Source organism: Capricornis sumatraensis, chromosome 23 (genome assembly GCF_032405125.1).
Source record: "Capricornis sumatraensis isolate serow.1 chromosome 23, serow.2, whole genome shotgun sequence".
NCBI lineage: Eukaryota > Metazoa > Chordata > Mammalia > Artiodactyla > Bovidae > Capricornis > Capricornis sumatraensis.
Genome location: NC_091091.1, coordinates 22,102,334 through 22,126,275, shown reverse-complemented (window position 1 = coordinate 22,126,275; position 23,942 = coordinate 22,102,334). Strand labels below are relative to the sequence as shown.

Sequence of the window (23,942 nt, the reverse complement as noted above, 5' to 3'; positions counted from 1 at the left end):
TGGGGGGGCACACACAATGGCTGGAGGTTGGAGGGTCTGAAACTGGAGACTTTAATAAAAGCCACTGACAGCAAATAAAGCTGCCAGGGGAGTCCCATTACCCACAACAAGGACCCTTTGTGAGCTGAGCAGTGCTGAACTGACCCTTCTCCACCAGCCTGGCCCCATACCCACCCACCTCGGCCCCATCGCCCTGCTAGTGGGCTCCATAGCCCCCCTCCCCAGCCCAGCAGGACACAACTCAGGGGCTCTCCAATACTAAGGGAACCCAAACAATGCGCCACAGACTGAAAATCCTTCTGTCTGTCACCCTAATTTCTCTACTTTCCCATGCTATTAGCCTTTGGTTGTTTTGTCCTCTTAACAAGCATCCAGTAGGTCTGCTGCAGGAGTGTGCATGTATGTGTGCTAAGTCGCTTAGTCACGTCCCACTCTGTGTGACCCTACGGACTGTAGCCCGCCAGGCTTCTCTGCCCCTGGGATTCTCCAGGCAAGAATACTGGAGTGGGTTGCCATGCCCTCCTCCAGGGGATCTTCCTGACTCAGGGATCAAACCCATATCTCCTATGCCTCCTGCATTGGCAGGCAGGATCTCTATCACCAGTGCCACGTGGGAAGACCCCGCTGCAGGAGCACCTTCTGTTAAATGAGAGGGAAAACTGAGCTGGGGCATGGGATTCACCCACCTTGGTCCAGAGGTGGGACAGAGGATGGAAATTCATGGATAACCTAACCCTGATACACATCCTGCTACGGTCCGTAATCCTGAGACTACCCTGACCCTCTTGACCCAATGCCGACCCCAGCACTGTGGTAGATCAGCAAGGCCACTGAGCCAGGGGTCAGGAAGACCTGTATTGAGTCCTGGGACTGGTACCTATGAGCTGCTTGGGCAAATAATTTCTCCTCCTGAGCCTCAGTTTCCTCATCTTAAAATTAGGCTGATTTTAAACGGCTCCTATGAGGATTAATGACCTGATGGGCATAACATATAAAATCTTTAAAGCACCCCACGAATAGGGGTCATTATAACCACTTGCATCACCCTCAGTGGGGAACCAAATTATGACTTGAACATCGATCTTCACAGATTCTGGGTCCTGCACTGATACTCATCCTGGCAACAATATCGTAAAGGACATAGGAAGCTTGATGAATAGATGTTACATGAGAAATTGTAGAAAGAGATGGAACATAGTCTAATCTCTGATATCAGGCAAGAAGCTGGCCTGGTCAGTGGAGAGTTTGGGGGAGTCAGCTGGGGAATCAAGAAAGTCGGGGTCAGACCATTGGCCTGGAGTTGGGGAGACTTTGGGGGAATGAGGAAAAGCTGGTTTAGGGCCATTAGGGGGCTCTGAAGCAGAGTTGGGGATGTGCAGAGGGCAAGTCTGAGGTTGGATGCTAAGGCAAGACTTGGAAAAGGGGGGCCACCCTGGGATGTGGAGTTGCGGCTGCTGTGAGGGCGAGGTGGGGCCCGAGCAGGAAATTGGAAGGTGGGGGTCCGGCCAACACAAGTCCCTGGGGTCTGGCAGGAGGGGATTCTGGTGCTGGGCGGGGAGGGGGATTAAGAGTCGCTCTCAATTGCCTTAATGGGCTCTAAGAGGCGGGATCCTATTACAGCTCGGGGTGCCCCGGGGTGCCTTGCTGGGAAGACAAGCTAATCTGCCATGCAAATTAAATCCTGCCTCAAGACGCAAGGCCTGCTTAATGTGATCCATTACACAGTTTACTTGTTTATATCTAATATTGGAACAGGCAGCCCGGGCGGGCGGCAGCGGCAGGCGGAGCGGCCCAAAAGCAGGAGAGTAAATTACCAGCAAAATGAGCTTTTCCATCCTCAGCCGCCGCCGCCCGCGCCTCCGCGGCTCTCCGCGTCCTGGGCGCCCCCTCCCGCCGCCCGCCCGCAGCGTCCCCGCGCTCTCCCGGCTGTCCCGCGCTCTCTGGGTGGGTCTTCGGGTCTCGCTCTTTGTCTTTCTCTCTCTGATCTTTGACCGGAGTCTCTGCCTCTCTCTGTGACCTCGTCTTCTTATCTCCCAGGCTGTGTCTCAGGCTCAGCCTTCTCGGTCTTTTTGGCTGTTTCTTGCTCTGGGGCTTGGGTTTCTATTGCTCACCTGGGCTTTTCTCCTCCTGCAAGAGGGTCAGGGACCCGGAGAGCTCCGGAAGGCTTCAGAATGCAGTGTGGATGCCGCGGATGGCGAGCCCAGGCCCGGGGTTCCCGTTGTGTACACACCTGCTGAAAGAGGCCAGGCCTTGGAATGCCTGGCTTGGGACTCAGTGGCCACGGAGTTATTGTTTTAGTGGCAACCCTGATCCTGGTTTCGAGGGCCTGTGTGAGAATGGCCTTGAGATGTGTATATAGGAAGTGTGTTTGTGACCCGGTTTGTGTGTGTGTGGCCATGTGAGCGGCCGTGGATGGGACCTGCTTCCATGTGCACGTGAGCGTGCGTTTAAGATAGTGTTTGAATAATCCCTGGGAGAGGTTCCCACCCTCTGTCCCGCAAAGGTTTCAGTGGGTCCTCCCTTCTTTCACCAGGTTGGCCTCAAAGGGGACATGAGGCTTCCCTCCCCTTCCTCACACTTTATGACCTTCAGGCCACTCTCTTTCCAGTTCCCTGAACTGCCACGGGCTTTCAATGCCCCAGGATCACCCAACTGCCCACCATGGGAGTTCCTCGGGTCTAATGTTTTGTCCTGCTTTGTCTCTGTCCAGCTTCTCACGCTCCCTCTGGCCTGTATCCCTCTGTGGAGCCACCACCCATCTGGCTGAACGTCACTGAGGCTCAAACCTGTACTTCCAGGAGGGTCAGAGGCCAAAACAGAGCCAGAGGCAGATAGAAGAGAGAAGAGAGAGACAAAAACTAACACAGAAGTTGAGAGAGACAAACAGAACACTGAGTCAGAGGTGAGCAGAAGTGCTGGGTAAGGGAGGGCCATAGACAGGGGTCAGGCCACAGGAGGGCAGAAGAGGGTAGGAGGATTCCCACAGAGGCCAAGGCCTGGTATTAAGGGGCCCTCCCAGCCTGGGAGGCTACAGCCCATGGGTCACAAGAGTTGGACACGACTTAGCGACTAAACCATCACCCAGACTCTGAAGCTGTTTGGGGCTGGAGTGGTATGGGGAGGGAGGCTCCCCAGCCTCTGGACTTGATGGGGCCCCTGCCCTGTGGCCTTCTGCTAAGGAGCAGACATGAGTAACTTGTCTAAGCCTGGTCTGTGACTTTGGTCCCAAGAGGAGGCAGGCCTCTCTGCAAGGCTTTGGGAGCCTCAGGCCCCAGGGAAGACAGGGGGCAGAGGGAGAGGAAACTCCCACAGCCGCTGATGTGCACAGCTGCTGCTCTCGTGCCCTCCCCTGCTCACACGCTTTGCTCACATGTGCCACGTGCCAGACTGGAGGCTTGCCAGTGAGGCTTCTCTGGCCCTGGTCCATGGTTCCTGTACCAGGGACCCAATCACACTCTTTATGCCCAGGCCCCCTGACTGCCTCATCTCTTGCTTCCCAAGAGGCTTGCCCCTTCCCTGGCCAGTGGGTGGGTGGTCCTAACCCTTACTCTCCCTTCCACAAGAACCCCGGAGTCCCCAGCTTTCCAACTTCCAGGCACATGTCTTCTTGTCCCTGACCCTTGGCTCAGATTGGTGGGGGGAATCCTGACGGGTGGAGGAGGTAGGAGGGAAGGTGTGAGTCTGTATGTCTGTGTGGAACGGGGGCTGTTTAGATAAACAGATGGCAACAAATGGCATAAAATTATATACCCATAATGTCAGTTCATAACATTTTGTTCGACATACTTGATTTAATCGCTTAGCTGACGATTTGGCTTTTGGGCCCATATGGTGGGGAATGAAGCTGCGTGGCACCCGCTCCAATCTGGCTCTTTTATCACCGAGGCTGGGGGGGTGGAGATGGGGGGGTGAGAAGGGGGGAGGAGAAGGGATGCAGATGGAAAGAGAATGAGCTGACAGGAGGGGGGCCAGGGAGGGGTTGACTATAGGGACTGGAGAGGGCCGGACCCTGGCTGGGCAGGGGAGGCTGTCTGGAGACAGGGTGGGTCAGCCCTGAGTCACCGGGGATGGCTGGGACTGGCCGCAAGGGATCTAGGCCCCATGAGTGACCTCACTGGACTCTCTAGGGTGATGGCCACAGATCTGCCTCCATGAGCCTCGGAGCCTGTGACTGTCTTTTCTTTTCAGAACTGAGACCCAGACATCCAGCTCCCAATCTCTGGGGATATTCCCATTGCTTTTGCCAAACTGAGTAATCTGTGTGTGTGCATATATGTGTGTGCATGTGTGCCCACCCACTTATGGGTATGAGTGAGGGACCCGGGCGAAGGTGAGATCCCTTGTGTGATGAATTACGTCTGTGTGGATTGCTTGATTTGCTCTCGGAGCCACTGGGAGGGGTTGAATGAGTGCTGGTGGCCGTCTGTGATAGGGTATGTGACAGTGAGTGGGGGTATGACATTTCAGGTCAGCCTGGGGCTTGTGACCTGTGGACACATGAGTGCTTGAGGATGCGTGGGAGGGATGGTGGGTGACAGTAGGGGGATGAGTGTGGGTGTGGCATTGATCTGTGGGGTTGAGGGTTGTGTGGGGTGTGAATGGTTCAGAGGGGCTGTGGCATGTAATAGTCGCTCAAACAGTGTTGCTGACTTTGTCCATCCAGACACCTTGCAGTGCTTGGCTCCAAGTGTGAATGCTGGGCTAGGGAATGGTGGGAGTGGGAGTGCATGAGAGTGTGTGTGTGTGTGTGTGTATGTGTGTATGTAGCTATTCCTACTCCCTGCTCCACTGTGACTGCCCCTTCAGGGGACCCCCCCCTTGCACTCTCTGCACACAGAGGTCATGCACCCGCAGGGAGTGGCCCTCCCGAGTCCTTGGCTGCCTGGACTCCAGCTAGCACTCAGAGAACAGAACTAGGCACTTCCCCAGACTGATGGCTGGTCAGCTCCACATTCGCCCAGTCCACCCCCTCCCGGTCTCGGAACTGTGCCAGGCCCCCCAAGCACCTCGAATCTGGGTCCAAATCCGCGCCCATCACTCACGTTGCAGCCTCATCTGCCCCCTGCTGTGTGCCGCCCGCCAGCCTGTTGGCTCAGGAATGGGGGTGGGGAGTCTGCTTAAGATAAGGGGGCATCTGCAGGGGAGTTGGGAGCCTGCTGTCTTCTCCTCCGTCCCTGGGACCCTGTCCCCCAGCTTCAGCCTTGTCGATGTGAGCCCAGAGGCTCCCGGGCTGCACTTACTGTCTTGCTGCCCCTCTGCCCATCCTGTGTCTCTACTGCAGTCTCTCTTTGTCCCTCCCCCTCTTTGTGCCTTCATAAGGACCACCCTCCCTCTGCCCCTTTCCCTGTCTCTGCTTTTCTTCCACATCCTGCTCCTCTCTTCCCACCGCTTTCCTCTCCTTGTGCCTCTGGCTGCTGCCTTTGGGTGTTTCTAAAGGTGGTCATCAGGCTGGGCTGGAGCTGAGGTCAAGGTCCCTAGGAATGTCCTCCTTATCTGGGAAATTCTGTTACCACTGTACCCTTCAGCAAGGAGACAGGGGTCCTGGCTGGTGGTAGTGGCAGGTACTTAGGTCTGTGACAGGGCCCTACGGCCAGTGGGGGCAAGCTTACTATTCTTCCTGTCTCTGAGATTAAGTGCCTCCAACACCCTTACTTCCCACAGAATGCTGTGTCTGGACCAAACCCTCACCTCCTTCTCAGGACACTTGGTCATTCTTTCGTTCAGCAATAAGAGGGCACATATGCTAAGCATTATGCCAGCCAACTTGAGGGACAGACCCTTGAGAGAGGGAGGCCTTGAGGGAGACAGGTGTGCAAACAGATCAAGATTCTGGTGTTCCAGGGGGTGAGAGAGGGCCCAGTGAGGGCCAAAGAAGGCTGAAAATGCTCTGGGTAGGGGGTAGAAGCCTGGGGAGAATCAGAGAGAAGGGGGCTTTTAGCTGCACTCAAAACATTTTCTCTTTACAAAAATAATCTTGCTCAATGCAGAATGCTGAGAGAGCTCAAGAAAGTTCAAAGGAAAACAAAAACAAAAACAAAATAGAGCCTCTGAAGAAAATTGTGGAGAGTCTTACACAATGAATGAGTTTTACCAAGTGAACGGTAGGTGGTGATGAGGAAACTGGGGGTGGTATTGGAGAAGGGCATTCCAGGCAGGGGTGGGGCATGAGTCCAGGCACCCTGGCATAAATTCATGAAGTTTGATAGCTGTGGGAGGAAGGGTTCTGCAGGTTGGCTGAGAGGCCTGGCCCTTGTTTGATAGAGGGGCCACCCAGGAGAGCAGGGAGCAGATGACTGGTGCCATCCTATTTTCCATGTTAGGACAGTTATTGTGGAGGATGGGTTGAGGTGGTTGAGGCTTGAAGCAGGGAGATCAATTAGGAAATCAGTGCAAGAGAGACAGTGAGAAGTCATGACTGGGTTATTACAGTGGGAGAGGAAACCACTGGGAAGGCAGAATGAATAGGACAGGAGACTGGTGCAATGCGGGGTAGGGGTGAGAGACGGGGAGGAGCCAAGAATGAAGGCCGGGCCCTTGGCTTGGTCACTAGTGTGGCTGGTGGCGCCATTCATTAGGAAGGGAAACTCAGAAGAGGAGCAGAACCGGGGTGGGGGTGGGGGGAGGGCTGAGATGGGAATAACCAGATAGAAATGTTCAGTTGACAGTGGAATACTAAGGTCTAGAGCTTGGGGGGATACATTTGGAAGTCGCTGTTCATTTCTATGTTTTAATCAAGTATTTACTGAGTGTGATATAGATTGGGCTGGGGATGTGGTGGTGAATGAGGCAGGCTGTGCTCCTCCCTGGTGGGGCTCACAGCCATCACCGGAGAGGCGGTCGCTGTAGCCATGAGTGTGGATGAACTTCCCGGAGGAAGAAGAGAGGAAAGAGTCAGCATCGCATGGTTGGAAGAGCAGTGGCCACGGAACCGGGTCTCTGTCTCCCTCAAATCCTGGAAGTTCATCCAGTACGCTTGTTCCATCTTCTCAGATAAGCTTTGCTTGGATGTCGCCTGTGGTCCCCAACTCTCCCAAGCTGCTCCCTGCCAGTGAGCCCATGGACACACACACATGTGTGTGTGTGAAGCAGCCAGGCTCCCTGTGTCTGCCCTGCTTCCACATGTCAGGTCATGGAAGATAAGCCCAACAGACTCCAGTTCTAGCTGACATGTCAATCCTCTTTCGGCTCCTAACTTTGTTTGAAAGACAGTGAGACTCCAAACCCCTTCTTGATCTGGCCTCTGCCCAGTTACCCTGATCCAACTCCAGCCCAACCTCCAGAAGCTCCAATGGCTATCTTCCCAAACTAACTCCCAACCTCTGGTCAGCCCTTGCTCTCCCCCACCTCCAAGCCTTGAACATGCTCTTTTTCTGACACTATCTCCCTCTTTCATCCAGCCAGGTCAGCTGACTCTTAGTTACCCAGCTCAAGTGTCTCCCAACTGAGGGCTTTCTCTCTCTGTCAGAGCCCTCTGAGGGTCCCTGTCATGAGCTTCTCTCTATGAAGAGGTTATTAGCTCTGTAGTGATTTGACTATTTGCTTGTCTGTCTCTAACTCTATGTAAGGAGATACTTTAAGGTAAGGCTTGTTTCTTATTCATGTTCATAGTGCCAGTGACTAGTGCAGGTGCTCACAATTATAGGCTGTGCATATTGAAGGTGGGCTGCTGTGGAGACAGGCCTGGGGTTGGAGGTGGGGCTGGGTGTTGAGGGGAGGTGGGCTTGGGCATACAGGTAGGGCTGGTGGGAGTAGGACTGGATATTGAAGGAGGAGCTGGGTATTAGAGGTGGCATGGGTGGGTGCAAGAGAAAGGGTGGTTGTTGAGGTAGGGCTGTGGTTGAAGGTGGGGCTAGGCACTAGAGGGTGGGGTGGTGTTCGTGTAGTGCTCTTTGGGGTCTGGAGGGATGATAGTAAAGCAGTGTTGAGTGGTGGGTAGGCAAGTGGGTGTGGGAGAAAGGGGGCTGGGTATTAAGGGAGATGGATTTGGGAGCACGGGAAGAGCCCCCCGGAGACCTCTTCAGAGTTCTGACTTTTAATGCTGCTGATCCAGCTCTTCCTCGGCAACCAGCTTCTCCCCAGAAGGGGAGAAGAAGAGGAGAGGAGACCCGGGGAGAAGAGCCTAAAAGGGTGAAGAAGGATTTTCATTATGAAGTTAATTAGCTTCAGAGCCGCTGCACCTTTCAGGACGAGGAATTAGAGGGATTTAATTGCTTTATCAGCCTTCCCTTTGATTTTCAGCAATCAGGCCGATTCCATTTAATTTAACTGCCACAGACGAGGAGAAAATTGATGCGCTCACCTGCCTCCGAGCAGAAAGAGAGAGAGTGGGGAAGAGGGAGAGGGGGAGCCAGAGAGACTGGCGAACAGAGTCTGCAGATTAATGAAAACCAACAGCATTTGCTCGCAACTGGAGATGAAGTGTGCCCTCGAGGTGTTTAGAATTGTGTGTGTGGCTGTGCGATTGTGTGCGCACGACCGTGTGGTAGTGTTTGTGACTCTGAGTAACTTGGTTGATGTGGAGGTAGGAATGCGGGTGAATGTTGGTACTTGGCTGTAGGTAAGTGACAGCAGAGGTGTGTGACAGACTGTTGAAGACTCCCCGTACATGAAGAACAGCAGTGTGCACGTGGATGATTGTGTCTGCTGTGTAGCCATGAATGGTGACTACCTGTGTGTCACTCGTAGGTAAGAATTTCTCTGTAAAGTGCACACCTATTAGTTCATTTCTTCAGCAAGCACTCAGTGAACCCCTGCTTAGAGCCGGATGCAGTGCTGTGGGGCAAAGATGACGAAGATAGGGTCCCTGCCCTCAAGGATTCATAGTCCAACAGAGGAGACGGATGAGATGAAATGTCGTAGCATTGCGCTGCATGGCTTGCTCTGGGAGCACTGTTCTGGAAGGCCTCCTGGAAGAGGTGACTTAAAAGATAAGGAAGTTTCCAAGAGCAGGAGGGATTGATGGAGCTGTGGTGTAAGAAGGGCATTCAACCAGAGGGAAGAGTATATGGCACGTAAGCGAAGGTGGGCTTCCCAGGAGGGCAGACCCCAGAGCAAGGACTTTGGGTCAGACTAAGAGATGGACTTTTCCTATAGGGTACTGAGTGGGAAGTAACTCTGCCAGATATGTGTATTAGAAAGGCTTTGACAGAGGATGGATTAGCAAAAGCAAGAGCCAGAAGTCAGGAAGCTAGTAACAACCATTGCAAGATCCAGGGGCGAGATCGTGAGGGTTGGAGGGAAGGTGGAAGAAAGAACAGATTAGATGGAAAGGGCAGAATTTGGGGAGAGGGATAGGGCAGAAAGTATTGAAAGTTTATAAGCATCTTAGTAGTAGGTGATTGCATAATAGGAGATATTAGAGGAAGAGCAAGTTGGGAGATAAGGTCTTGAATATGTATGGTTTGAGATGAAACTGAATATCCAGGTTAAGGTATACAGCAGGCAGCTGGATATGAGTCTGGAAGCTCAGCAGAGACTTCTAGCCTGGAGACAAAATGAAAAGAACCATCAGCATGTGCGGGTAGAAAATAATGCCATAGGAATGGATGGGACTAGCCAGGGAAGGTATGGAGATCAAGGAAAGAAGAGGGTCAAGGGCAAAATCCTGGAGATCACTCATGTGAGTGAGACTGGAGGAAGAAACAGAATCAGGGAAAGATGATGAAGAATCAGACAAAACTGAGAGAAAGTTAGAAAAGAGGAGAACATGGAGAGGTTGAGTTCGGTTTTGGAAACATTGATCTTTGCTATGAGACATCCATGTGGAGGTGTCCAGGGGGCAGGATTTAGGACTCAGAGCTCTCAGCATGAGTGAAAGGTTGGGGCTGTGAAAGTTCATGATGGCACCTGATACGGCTGACATATAGGATGAATGGATGGATATAGAAGACAATGAGATTGGAGAAGTGAGTTGGAGTATATAGGGTTGTGAATAGCAGCTTATAGGTTAGTACTTTAATCTGAGGGCAGGAGTTTTTGACTGTTTTGAGTAAGGCAGATGACTTAATCAGATGTTCATTTGATATATATCATTCTATAGCTAGAGATTTCCCCTCCAAATCAGAGCTTGAGACAAAGACTGTTTGGGAGATGATCTCAGGGAGGAGTAGTGGAGGAGTGGGAAGGGTGAGACAGAAGAAAGTTGGTGGCCACTGTGGGCAACTGGGGCCCAATCCTTGTCCCCCTCAGTAATCATGTAGAATGTATGTCAGAATTGTCCCTCTAAAGCATAGGAGGCTGAGTGTTTATGTACTGACTGATTGGTTGAAGGTTGCCCTCTGGGCCATTACATTCCCTTTCTTAGGCAAACTGCACTGAAATCAGAAGTGGGCTGAGGAAAGGAGTTGCTCAAAGTAATAAAAGCATCTGCTATTTTCTGACAGTCACTTGGGAGATGGATTAAAGAGAGAAAGGTGAGACATAGAGATACCAGTGAGATGACTGTCGTATTCAGACAATTTGAGATGAAGAATGTAGGTAGGAACTGATGGAAGGATCATCTTAGAAGCATAATATTAATGGGATTTGAAGATAGGGCGTTTGGGGTTTGTGGTAGGTAGAATAAGGGCCCCTCAATATCCATATCCTAATCCCAAGAGCTGGTGAGTATGTTGTGTTACACGGCAGGGAGAAGTAAGGTTGCAGATGGAATTAAAATTGATAATCAGGTCCAAGAGATTATTTTAGATTATCTAAGTGGCCCAGTGTACTCACAAAGGCCTTTGAAAGTGAAAAGAAGGCAGGAAAGTCAGAGAGTAGCTATGCTACTGGTTTTGAAGATGGCGAAAGGGGCTATTAGCCAAGGAATGTATGCAGCCTCCAGAAAGTTGGAAAAGGCAAGGAAATGGATTCTCCCCTACAACCTCCAAGAAGGAATGCAGCCTTGCCAACACCTTGATTTAGATGCAGTGAGACCCCTTTTAGACTTCTGACCTCCATACCTGAAAGATATTATTGTCTGAAGCTGAGCTTGTGGTAATTTGTTAAAGCCACAGTAGAAAACTTACTAGTTTAATAAAGGGTCCAAGAAGGAGGACTCTCAAATGATTCCAAGATTTCTAGCTTGGGCCAGATAGGGAGGAATTCACTGAGAAAGGGAAGAGAAGTAAATCTGGGCAAAAAGCTTCTGAGCTATTTTAACCATGCTTTGTGTAGCTAGAGGGATTTCCATGTGGAGCTACACCTATGGAATATGAAGCCAGGGTAGGAAAGAGTGAGGGTAAGGACTCTCCATCAATGCAGTGCCATTTGAAGCTGTGGAAGCAGTGAAGTTACCTAGCAAAGGATGAGGACAGAACCTTGGGAAAATGCCAGTGAGTTGGAGTTGATGGTGGTGTTGCTGCTGATGGCAGTCTGTTGATTTTCGTTTCCTCTTCTTTTATTTTAATAATTTTGATTTAGTTATATTTTGGCTGTGCTGGGTCTCCATCATTACTTGGGCCTTTCTCTCTGTTACGGCAGGCAGGGGCAACTCTCTGGCTGCAGAGCATGGGCTCCTTTTTGCGGTGGCTTCTCTTATTGCTGAGCATGAGCCCGAGGGCATGGGCCTCGGTAGTTGCGACTCCCAGGCTCTAGAGCAGACTCAGCAGTCGTGGCGCACAGGCTTAGTTGCTCCTCGGCATGTGGGATCTTCCCGGATCAGGGGTTGAACCCTTACCTTCTGCATTGGCAGGTGGATTCTTTACCACTGAGTTACCAGGGAAGCCCGATCTCCATTTCCTCTTAATGAACTATTTGATTTCCAGTGTTAGCTCGGTGGCCTTTACTCTCAACCCTTCGCTACCCCCACCTTCCCTAGTCCCTTTCTCAGGAGGTGGCCTGCTGGGCTGCTCTGTACTGTTGTACAGGTTGTACATCGCACAGCTCTAAGGACGTCATTCACCTAGACTTCGGTATGAATATGGTGCCCTCCTAGAGTTGTCAGTGTACAACCTTGCCAACAGTCCATGAAGGCTTCGTTGGCCTGTTTAGAGAGATAAGGAAAGAGACTCTTCCTAGCCTCTGACTATATATCCAGAGTCTCAGCCTTGGCTTGAATCCAAGATGCAAAAGAGGTCTCAGGAGCAAGGCCCAGACTGAGACTGGGAGCAGCCTCTGGAAGGGATGGGGCCCTGGAGGCAGGCTGTCAGGTGTTCAGGCCTGGGCCTCCTGTCAACCCCCATTCCTTGGGGGGATGGCTCTTCCCTCTTTCCCTGGCACCCCACCCCTGTTGACTGCCTTTTGATTAGAATGTGGGCTCTAACTTGGAATTAACCTGATTAATGTAATGAAGGCAGGGCCGGCTCAGCACCGCCTGGTGATGAGGGGAGATGGATTGGGAGCGAAGGCGCTCGGATGGAGGCGAGGCCGTAATTGCTGCGTTTACTGCTACCTGCCTCGCTGACCCTGCTGTTTAGCCCATTAATGATGATGCACAAACCTCACTTTCCAGAGATAATGACAGAGGGTCTCGGGGGAGGGGACAGTTGGAAGCAGAGGGAACTGGGGGTCTGGGGTCCCAGGAAGACACGGGTCTGAGGATGGCTTCCTGGAGAGGGTAAGAGGTGAGGGACCTGAGGCACAGAAGTGTATGGGGAGACAGAGGGTGCAAAGGTGAAAGCTGGGGGCTTTCTCTAGGCGCCTGCCTGCTTAGGATAGTTTAGGAGAACTGCCTGGAGCAGGGGCCGCTACAGCTGGCAGAGCTCTCTGCCTGGGCAGGAGGCCGACACCACTGCCTCCCCAGCTCAGGAGGACTTCCTGAAGGAGGGGCCTTGGGAAGAGGAAAGAAAGCCCAGGGAGCTGGGCAAGGGCTAGCAGTGCCTTTCCCCTTGCCTCCAGCCTGGCCTAGGGCAGGGAGGAAAGCACTGTGGGAGGTCAAGCAGAGTCTGGGGGGGCATGGCGTGGCCACACATATGGGCACTCATGTATTCAGCACGAAGAACCTGTGGGTAAGTCAGTGGGAAACCTTATCACCTTGATTAACTCCTTTTATTTTATTTTTGGCTGCGCTGGGTCTTTGTGGCTGCAAGTGGGCTTGCTCTAGTTGTGACAGAGAGGCGGCTACTCTGTAGTTGCCATTCATGGGCTTTTCATGGCAGCGGCCTCTTTTGTTGTGGAGCCAGGCTCTGGGGCACACGGACTTCAGTAGTTACAGCACTTGGGCTCAGTAGTTGCAGCTTGGGTGCTCTAGAGCACGGGCTCAGTAGTTGCCGTGCACGGGCTTAGTTGCTGTGCAGCCTATGGGATCTTCCCCTGGACCAGGGACTGAACCCATATTCCCTGCACTGGCAGGTGTATTCCTAACCACTGGGCCACCAGGGAAGTCTCTGATTAAACTCCTCCTTTATGCCTCAAAGAAGATGAAATGGATGTTCCTGATCTTATATGCTGCCTCTCCATGTACTTTGTCCTTATCCATCCAAGTACTTCATTCATTCATGCAAGACAGTTCAAGGGTTGTACTGGTTCTGCTGCAAACTTGCTGACCCCACTGGGCCCTTTCCCCCTTTGGCCTCAGTTGGCAACTCTGTAAAAGAGGGGCTGGAGCAGGGGATTAGCCTTGCTGTGTGCTGATGCAGGGGTGCAGCCTCTCTTTACTGACACCTGTAGTCTTCCTGGGACTCCCAGTGAGTGGAGAGTCCTCTCAGAGGAGCCCTGAGACAGTGGGAGGCTTCCTTGCCTCTGCTGGACCCTGCTGGCGCTCCTACACCTATGTCCTAGCTTTTTAGTAGTTGCTTTGAATTTAGGAGTGGCTTTGAGAACCCACATTAAGCTCATCAACAGCAACTCCCTGGTTATTCTCACATGTTGCTGTTTATTTGCTAAGTCATGTCTGACCCTTTTGTGACCCTGGGACTTGTAGCCCACCAGGCTCCTCTGTCTGTGGGAATTCCTAGGCAAGAATATTGGAGTGAGTTGCCATTTCCTTTTCCAGGGGATCTTCCTGACCCAGAGATCGAATCTGAATCTCCTGCTTGGCAGGCAGATTCTTTACCACTGTTGCACCTGGGAAGCCCTGTTCTCGCATGAGCTGCTGACAAACTCTGACTGTCTTGGTGCACTGGGGTGATCGATTTGTGACACAAATCCAGACTTTGTATTTATCCCTTAAATTACATTATGTTAATTTTCATCCATTATTCCAAGCTGTCTCTGAGACCCTAATTTTTTCCTCTACCATTTAACAAATTTTATATCTTCTGATAATCTGATGAGCTTGGAGGTCATTAACAAAAACAGAGAATAAGAGGGCCAATAATGGAGTCATGGGAGCAAGCTCTGGCAAATTCTTTTCCACCTTACACCCATCTACTTTTTCCTTTCATTTCTCTGTTTTGACTACTGGTTCTTGGTGAACCTACCCTGGTTTTTCTGTGCACAGATGTTCTCTGTTTAGTGCTCATGCGCTGTGAGTGATGCATTTTCCAGCCAGAGTGAAAACCCCATGAAGACAAGAACCACAATTTCCCTGTTCATCATGGAATCTCCAGTGTCTGGCTCTCTTTCTGAGACTTAGAGGGTGCTTACTATAGAGTCATTGAGAGACTAAATGACATAAATGACTCCTCTGACAGAAATGAGGGTGGTACTGGTATTAGGGTAGGACAATTATGGTGCAGTTGTGCAAAATTGTTAGGAACCTAATATATGTAGGGGACTTCCCAGGTGACTCAGTGGTAAGGAATCAACCTGCCAATGCAGGAGACGCGGGTTGGATCCCTAGGTCAGGAAGCTCCCCTGGAGGAGGAAATAGCAACCCACTCCAGGAGAGCCTGGCAGGCTACAGTCCATGGGGTGGCAAAGATTCAGATACAATTGAGCCACCGAGCACACACACACATACAGTGTGTACTCAGACATCCACCTTCCAGCCTCTGCCACTAAGCCTTTGATGTGAAAGGGTAGAGAGGAGAGGGATATTTGGTGGAAATTTTTAAGTAAGAACTCTGGGGTACTTCTAAAGAGAGAGAGAGTGTGTGTGGAAAGTGGGGAAAGAATGCAGGTGAGCATGCTTTAGGGTTGGATAGATTTGGCTTTGATTTTTTTTGTTCATTAGCTGAATAATGGAAGGTGATTGCTTATCATTTTAGAGCCTCCATTTTTCATCTGTAAAATGAGCCTAATAATATCTATCCCCCTCAGTTATTGTGAGGAGTAAAAACAATGACAAAGTCCCTTAGTCCCCGGTTGAGGCTCAGCTCTGTGCCAGTGAGCAGGAGCCCCACCTCCTCTCCCCTCCCCTCCTTTTTCATTATAATGGAGACTGAAACTCTCAGGGAGAAAGCGAGAAGAGTGTGAGGAATGTTATTTGTGCTCCAAAATTAGTATTTTCTGCACAATTACCTGGGAATTCAACTTTAGTCTGGGAAGTCAACTTTGAAGCTTTTTTTAAAAAAGCTGTTTCCCCTCATTATATGGGTTCAGTTCAGTTCAGTCACTCGGTTGTATCTGACTCTTTGCGACTCCATGGACTGCAGCATGCCAGGCTTCCCCGTCCATCACCAACTCCCAGAGCTTGCTCAAAATCATGTCCATCAAGTCGGTGATGCCATCCAACCATCTCATCCTCTGTTGTCCCCTTCTCCTCCTGCCTTCAATCCCTCCCAGCATCAGGATATTTTCCAATGAGTCGTCAGTTCTTCACATCAGGTGGCCAAAGTATTGGAGTTTCAATTTCAGCATCAGTCCTACCAATGAATATTCAGGATTGATTTCCTTTAGAATTGTCTGGTTTGATCTTCTTGCTGTGCAAGGGACTCTCAAGAATCTTCTCCAATGCCACAGTTCAAAAGCATCAATTCTTCGGTGCTCAGCTTTCGTTAGGGTCCAACTCTCACATCCATACATGACTACTGGAAAAACCGTAGCTTTGACTACACAGACTTTTATCAGCAAAGTCATGTCTTTGTTTTTTAATATGCTGTCTAGGTTTGTTATAACTTTTCTTCCAAGGAGCAATTGTCTTTTAATTTCTTGGCTGCAGTCACTATCTGCAGTGATTTTCGAGCTCAAGAAAATAAAGTCTGTCACTGTTTCCATTGTTTCCCCATCTATTTGCCATGAAGTGATGGGACCAGATGCCATGATCTTAGTTTTCTGAATGTTGAGCTTTAAGCCAACTTTTTCACTCTCCTCTTTCACTTTCATCAAGAGACTTTTTAGCTCCTCTTCACTTTCTGCCATAAGGGTGGTGTCATCTGCATATCTGAGGTTATTGATATTTCTCCCGGCAATCTTGATTCCAGCTTGTGTTTCTTCCAGTCCAGCGTTTCTCATGATGTACTCTGCATATAAGTTAAATAAGCAGGGTGACAATATACAGCCTTGGTATACTCCTTTCCCAATTTGGAACCAGTCTGGTGTTCCATGTCCAGTTCTAACTTGCTTCTTGACCTGCATATGGATTTCTCAGGAGGCAGGTAAGGTGGTCTGGTATTCCCATTTCCTCAAGAATTTTCCACAGTTTGTTGTGATCCACACAGTCAAAGGTTTTAGCATACTTCATGAAGCAGAAGCAGATATTTTTCTGGAATTCTCTTGCTTTAACATCCATAACCCATTATACAGGCTATGGGTGTTAATTGAAGAAAAACTAGAAAATTCAGATGTCCAAAATATAGCATTTAATCCTACCACCCACAAATGTGTGTGTGCTTATGGGGAACATGTTGCACTATTTAGTTTTAAACACATTGACTTGGGGTTGCAGAGGAACTTCCAGGTGGAGGTGTCTGTTAGGCTGATGGACATATGAAACTGGGAGACAGTGAGCAGAGCTGAAGATAACAGGTTAGGAGTTGTCAGTGTGTCTGTGTGACCTCTGCAGCTGTGGAAAGGATCACGGTGACTGAGGAGGGGTCGGGTTGAAGGCTAAGGGTGGGACGTGGAAGCACCAGCCTGTGAGGGGCAGGTAGAGTTCGAGCAGCCAGTGATTAAGGCTGAGCATCCCCATCAGTGAGGCGGGAAAAAAATTGGGAGTGTGTCATCAGGAAGCTGAGGGAGAAGAGTGGTCCAGGCAGATGGGAGTGGACAGCAGTATGACCTGCTGCAGGGATGTCAGAGAGACCAATGGGGTTTGCAATGGGAGCACATGAAGACCGTGGCTTTGTAAATCAACTATACTCCAATATAAAATAAAAATCAAGAAAAAGACCTAGGTTGAAACAGTTAGCCTAGGATAGTGGGGGTGGAAGACAGGTGATAGTGTGATGCTTTTGAGATTCATCCATGTTATCAGAACTTCATTCCTTTCTATGACCAAGTGATATATTCCATTGTACAGATAAACCACATTATATACCACATTTTGTTTATCCTTTTGCTGATGAACGGGCATTTTCCCTCTTAAATCAGAAATCCATTCATTCAAATGGAACATTCTGTGTGAAAATACTAACTTGGAGCCTGTTTTCCATTATTTTAAATGGGAAAAATGGAAACAGGTTGTGTGTCAACTTGAATTTTTCAACAAATTTCCTAAAAAATGTAACTAGATCCCAGTAAATGCCCATACAGAATTAAAAAATTATTACATTAGGATGTAAAAAGCTCAGGATATTGCTTCGTGATTACTGAACAAGAATATAGCTGTAATGAATGGTTGCTTTGTTAGCAGTCAGTCTTCTTAGCCTCAGCCACACTCCAGACTCACATCCCATTTGTTGACACTTTTCAAAACATTTACACATGATTCTGATACCCTATCAGTTCTATTTGAAATGTAACTTGGGATTTTTCCCATCCATCAATATGTTTAGAATGCCATATTGAGTTTTGGGGATGCAAATACGTATATATTTTCCCTCTGTAAACAAAAACTGACAAACATTATTGTGCTTGATATACATGGGTTCTCTAAGATTGGGGTACTAAAAGCCTAAAGATGTTTTGCCAGGAAAATATTAATAAGGGAACATTTTCTACAGGCTATGCCAACATAGTTAAACAAAAAATCCAAAGTATATACTCTATATGTACATGTGTGTGTGTAAGTGCATGGAAGAACATACACCAGTCTAGTAACAATAAAGAATGGGCAGAGATCTATAGAGACATTTCTCCAAAGAAGACATACAGATGGCCAAGAGGCACACAGAGAGATGAGTAACATCACTAATTCTTAGAGAAATACAAATCAAAACTACAATGAGATAACACCTTACACAAGTCAGAATGGCCATCATCAAAAAATCTGCAAACAATGAATGCTGGAGAGGGGGTGGAGAGAAAGGAACCGTCCTACACTGTTGGTAGGAATGAAATTGATACAGCCACTATAGAGAACAGTATGGAGATTCCTTAGAAAACTAAAAATAGAGCTACCATGTTATCAAGTAAGCCCACTTTTTGCCATATATTCAGAGAAAAACATGGTTTGAAAGGATATATGCATCCCAGTGTTCACTGCAGCATTGTTTACAATAGCGAAGACATGAAAGCAACCTAAATGTCCACCAGCAGATGAATGGATAAAGATTTGGTACATATATACAATGGAATATCACTCAGCCATTAAAAGTATGAAATAATGCCATTTGCAGCAACATGGATGGGCCTAGAGTTTATCATACTAATTGAAGTAAGTTAGTCAGAAAGACAAATATCATGTGCTATTGCTTATATGCAGAATCTAAAAAAATGGCGCAAATGAACTTATTTTCAAAACAGTAACAGACTCAAAGACTTATAGAATGAACTTGTGGTTACGGGGAGGGATAGAATGGGAGTTTGGGACTGACATGTACACATTTCTATATTTAAAATAAAATGCCTTTCCAAAGATAAAATAAAAATGAGAAATAAACAAAATGAATATAAAAAAGAATGGACTAGAATTAGAAAGACTGATCAATGACAGGTTTGGCTTTATCTGTAATATTTGCATTTTAATAAGTATGTAATACTTGTGTGATTAAACATAAATGAATGAATGGATGGGTGAATGAATTAATGAATGAATAAATAAGTAAATAAAATTTTAAAATGTGTTTGATACCCAGAACAACCTTTGGGTTGTTGATGTTATCCAAAGACAGAGAAAAGAGCTGCTATCTATCCTTCTTCCTTCTTTCCGGAGTGTTGAGGAGAATGACTTTAAATCAGAAATAGCAGGAAAAATTATGATTAAAAAGATCTAGGTCCAGACAAGTGTCCAAATCACATGCAAGCAGGAATCTGCTTTTGGTGACCTTCATGGAATCCTGGCAGGTCAGAGGGGTGCTATAGCACGTAAATGGACAAGGACTACCATAACGCTCAGCAAGGAGTAGACAATAGATTTGGAAATTAAAGACTGTCAAGATTGAGATTGACTCCTGGCAAAACTCTAGAAATGGTTATTATATATAGGGTCTGGCAATGCCTAACACGGAAAACATGTCTACCTTTTGGCAGAAGCCAACGTGAGTTCTTTAGGAGTACAAGCCAAAGAGTAGATAAGGACACTTTTGTTGATAAGGACACAGAACAAGGAGGTTAGGGGAATCCTGAAGATACTGTTCATTGATTTCAACAGGGGCTGAAGCAGTTTGTCCTATTATCTTTGTGGATGCAATGAAGAAATGTGAGCTGATGATGACCCTGCTTGGAGCATTCATAAATGGTGACTCACTGTACCCAAAGAAGTGTGATGATGGTAGGGGTTATGTCTTTCCATTTGGAGGTTTTGGAACCCGGTCGTGTGATGTTTCTATCCGTGGCTCAAATGAAGATGTAGGTGTCCAGCTCATCATACTTCCAGATGACACAAGGAGGACCAGAATCACTAATAGGCTGGATGACAGAATTGCAATTAGAATGAGCGTGACAGGCTGGAACAATGATCCTGCATGAGCAAATGACACTCAGAGGAGAGTGGACCTGGAGTCCTACAGGCGGGTTAAAAAGATCAGAGGTGCAAACATAGGCCTGGGAGTCCTGGTTTAGGGACGAATCGCTTGAAAAAGACTGAATTTATGTGACAGCTAATTCATTGTGGATCAGTTGTATGATCCAGAAGTATGATGACTCCCAGGCTCCCTACCTGCCTTAGTAGATGCAGAAAGCTTGAAACAGGAAAGATTAATTGTCCCACTAAGTTTCCATATTTTGCTAGGTTCAAGACTGAAGACACTTCTTCAGAGTAATGTCCTGGGTAGGGCAACCCAATCGGAAAGGACCTAAATACCAAATTCTATTAGAAGAGTGGCCATAAAATATTACCTAAACTATGGTACATTTGACAGTAAAAGAAAGTGTTATTAACAATTGCAATGTATAATAATTCTACTTTTGAAGCATCATTGGAAGAACTGGGACTTTTTATACTAAAAAAAAGAAAAGAAAAGAAAAGGAAAAGAATGCTAGTAGCCAAATGGCTATCATATGAGAAGGGGAATAGATTTCTATGGCCTATTTTTTTTTTTTTTGACAGGTAAGTAGGATTTACTGGTGGGTTTGAGTTAAGAGGGGACAGCACCATGGCTCTCATGAGTGCAGGACCCACCATTTGTCCAGGGGCCACAGTTAGGGATATATTTGACCCCACAGCCATCTGGTGAGAGTCGCTCTTCTGCCACTATCTTTTCAAAGTCATCTGCATTAAACTTAGTAACTCAGCTGGTAAGGAATCCTCCTGCAATGCAGGAGACTCTAGTTTGATTCTTGGGTCGGGAAGATAAAATATCAAAAATTCAAGTAAACCATACTATATTTTTAAAAGTTAGTCTTAAAAGGTACAACCTTTTCCTGGAGAAGGGATAGGGTACCTATTCTAGTATTCTTGGGCTTCCCTGGTGGTTCAGATGGTAAGACCTGGGTTCAATACCTGGGTTGGGAAGATCTGCTGGAGGAGGGCATGGCAATCCCCATTGACTGAGATGCCTGGTGGGCTACAGTCCATGGAATTGCAAAGAGTCGGACACGACTGAGCAACTAAGCACACACACACAAACTTAGTAAATCCTCACTTCTTGGAGATGTGGATCTTCTGATGGCCAGGGAGCTTGAACCTGGCCCTGAGGAGGGCCTCAGTCACATGCTCTTTGTTCTGCAGCTTGGTGCAGATAGACATGATTTGGCCAACGTGGACCCTGGCCACTGTGCCCTGGGGCCTTCCAAAGGCACTGTGCCTACCTGTCTGGAACCTAGATTGGGGACAGCATGCCAGCATGAAGGTCCTGGAAAGGGCTGTCTCCAGGGTCCCTTTGAACAACCCACACAGACAACATGCTGCATATATTGTTTGCAGGCATTGCACACTCGACCCTGATGGGGAAAAGCACGCAGTCAGTTTAACTGGCTGCAAATCTATGGCCTACTTAAAAAAATTATTGTTTAAAAAGGAATACTTTCTCACTGAAAAAACTTCAAATGATAGCCAACTCTTTTCTGTCAAATTGGAATGATACTAGTATCCACCTCAAACTGTTCTGAGGATCAAATGAATAGTGAATGTATGAATTTGTAAGATAAAATTTAAAATGTAACTGTTTACATTTGTTTTTTCTGTTTAACAGAAAAAAATTCTCCCTTTCCCCACTACATTTCATCCCCTATAGCCATCATGTGCCTCAGAGGTAGCCATATTATTAATTTGTTAACATTTTTTAATTAAAAAATTTAAACTTTATGCTTACATGATATAGGTGTGGCAACATCTTGATACTGGCTAACTCTGAGTGATTAGAATATGGGAATTCACTGACTATTCTATTTTCATATATCTCCAAAATTATCATTAAAGATAATTATGTAACTCAAAAATTAAACTAATACAAGGTGATAGCTATTCCCTATTAGATCCTCATGGACTACCATTTTAAAATTGTTTAGTGACATCTTCTGATATTTGCTTCCCTGTTTCTATTAAAATATCATGTTTATCTTGCTTTTTTGCCTTTTCATTTTTTAGATACTTTTATTGACTGTCTATTATGGAAGATGAGAATTGGGCTCAATGGCACCCCACTCTAGTACTCTTGCCTGGAAAATCCCACTAAGAGTCGGACACGACTGAGCGACTTTGCTTTCACTTTTCACTTTCATGCATGCAGAAGGAAATGGCAACCCACTCCAGTGTTCTTGCCTGGGGATGGGGGCATCTGGTGGGCTGCCGTCTATGGGGTTGCACAGAGTCGGACACGACTGAAGTGACTTAGCAGCAGCATACCATCATCTATGTTCATTTTATCTATGTTCATCCTTTCAATATACTTTTATCACAATTCAGAGTAAATTCAATATTCTGTGTTCATGTATATAAAAGTGTAAATATTTCTTTTCTTTTTTTTTAACAGCTGGGTCATGTTGTGACTTTCATCACATTTTATTTCTTGCATATCTTTTTGTTTTTCTTGGAGTTAATGATTGCTTCAGGTCCTCCCCTGCCACCAGTGGTTTGCTAAATTTTCTAGTTACTTATTTCTAATCATTTCCAAATTCTCAACAGAAATATAAAATATTTTATTATTGTCAAGCAAATTTTCTAATCTACTGTTACCATATTTTTATTGGTGGCATCCCTTTGGGACCTATAATTTTCTTATTCAAGGCCATCACTAACACAGATGTCCCTTCTGAGTAAATTTTTAATTAATTAATTAATTGAATTTTGCCCATACCATGCAGCTTATGGGATCTTAATTCCCTGACCAGAGATTGAACCCACACCCTTGATGGTGAAAGACCAGAGTCCTAACCACTGGACCACCAGAAAATTCCCTTGAGCAAAATTTTTTATAAGGAACCCCTCTGGCCAGAAGGATTGTAAAAAAGAGCTTCTTGAGTTGACAAATTACAGAATAGTGCTCTCTTTGGGAAGACTGATTAGTAAGGGTGTCTTCTTCCTCAACGTTTGATGCACCCCTTCTCTAGAAATGTGGCTTGGGAAGCAGAGCACTAAGTGGATTTTGGTTCTCACTTACGGTCCCCACGCGAGGCATCTTTGGTCAATTACACAGCTGTATGTGGCATACCTGTTCTAGTTCCTGTTTGTACTGGTTCCATGGACACGCGGCACACCTGTCATTTTGGATTTTTCCTTTGCCATCATTTTGGTGATTCCCCTCATTTTTCTCTTGGGTTAGATCTTTTGCTTACTGAGTTGCAAGTATTCCTCTTTCTTAGTTTGGTCTTTTTTTTTTTTTTTTTTTGGCTGCACCACGTAGCTTGTAGGATCTTCGTTCCCTGACCAGGAATGGAATCCAGGCCCATGGCAGTGAAAGCGCAGTCTTAACCACTGGATTGCCAGGGAATTCCCTAGTCATCCAGTAATTTTTAAGGAAAGAAAGCATGGGGGTTTTTGGGAGCTTTGGAATTGTGAAAAATATGTTATTCTCATACTTGAGTGATATTTTGTTTGAATATAGAATTATACATTTGAAATCCTTTTTTCCTAAGAATTTTGAGAGGATTTGTTCCATTATCTAATAGTTCCATTGTTGCTGTTGAGAAGTTTGCTGCCACTATTGTTTTCAAATTGCTGTATTTCCCCTCTTTCTTTCATTCTGCAGCTTCTTTTTATCTTTTGGTGTTCTAAAACTTTATTATTATGTGTTTTGATTTGGTACTTTGTAAATCCTTTGTGCTGGGTATTTGATTGTCCTTTTCAATCTAGAAATTTCATGCCCTTCAACTTGGGGAAATTTTTGGAATTATTTTAAAAATAGTTTTAACCTTTTAACTTTAATGAACCTTTTAACTTTCATTTTCTTTGTCCCATTTTTTTTTTCTGAGACTCCCATTAGATGTTTATACTTTCTGTACTTATCCTTTATTTTTCTTATTTTTTTCTTTTCTAATTTTATCTCTGAGACTATTCATTCTACCTTCTGGATATTTTCTTAACTTTACCTTGAAAATCTTCTATTAAATATTTTTACTTTTAATGTTATGTTTATGAATATACACCTATTCATATATGCACATATACATATGTATTAATACCTAGAAGTTTGCTAATTACTATTATTCTCTGAATGTACCTT

The 23,942-nt window shown here is 46.8% G+C and overlaps 1 pseudogene; it reads right to left on the bottom strand.

The window, feature by feature from the left end:
- Positions 1–21,142: 21,142 nt before the first annotated feature.
- LOC138070598 (small nucleolar RNA SNORA70) lies at positions 21,143–21,262 on the bottom strand (annotated as a pseudogene).
- Between the last annotated feature and the right edge of the window lie 2,680 nt (positions 21,263–23,942).